Source organism: Penaeus monodon, chromosome 22, assembly GCF_015228065.2.
Source record: "Penaeus monodon isolate SGIC_2016 chromosome 22, NSTDA_Pmon_1, whole genome shotgun sequence".
NCBI classification, from domain to species: Eukaryota; Metazoa; Arthropoda; class Malacostraca; order Decapoda; family Penaeidae; genus Penaeus; species Penaeus monodon.
In genome coordinates, this window is record NC_051407.1 from 2,055,928 (window position 1) to 2,056,630 (window position 703).

Genomic DNA, 703 nt, shown 5'->3' on the forward strand with positions numbered 1-703 from the left:
TGATAAATTACACATGGAAGGGTGGTGAGCTTTGAGAGCTCTAGAATCTGATACATCATCTGCACATCAATTTTGTTTTAATTTCCCAGCACTTTATGCCAAATTTATTTCAGTGTAGCTTCTAACTGTGCAATTGATGTTGCTTTTATGCCAGATGATAAGCAATTAGGATGATAAAATCCATGTGCAACACTTTCACTGTATGTCCATGTTGACACTGTTTGGATAATTGTTCCGTTGACACTGTGTTTGGGTAATTGTTCCACAATAGATGTTAGCCCTTCACCCCTTCCATACTCAGGAATGTGACTGTTACAGGACAATCCTTTGTGGACAATTGATTAAAAGATTGGTTCATACATTCACTTGGTTAAGTATGAGCCTTGAGTCATTATATTAAGGGAATTGATTAACGCCTTCACGTGATGCCAGAATTGGTTGAAATGGTTATGAAGAAATTATTCATGAAGGATTTTAAGTGTTGAGAGCAAGGGTCCTTCTCCTCCTCCTTGTGCACTCTTACTTTGTGCTCAGATCTAATGGTTATTACATGTCAATTTGTTTAAGATTTAAAGAAAAAAAATGGAATTTTTAAACAGATCTTCATGAAGTCATGCAATTATAATATTCATAAAATAATGAGCAGTAAATAGAAAAAAAGAAAAAAGTGATGCAGAATATGATAAACCTGTATGCCTGTATG

At 34.7% G+C, this 703-nt stretch overlaps 1 protein-coding gene across 1 annotated transcript in view; it reads left to right on the top strand.

Moving 5' to 3' along the window:
- The window catches only part of LOC119586816 (GTPase-activating protein CdGAPr-like), a gene marked incomplete in the record, with an annotated part of 278,029 nt that overhangs the window by 264,855 nt on the left and 12,471 nt on the right, over positions 1-703 (top strand).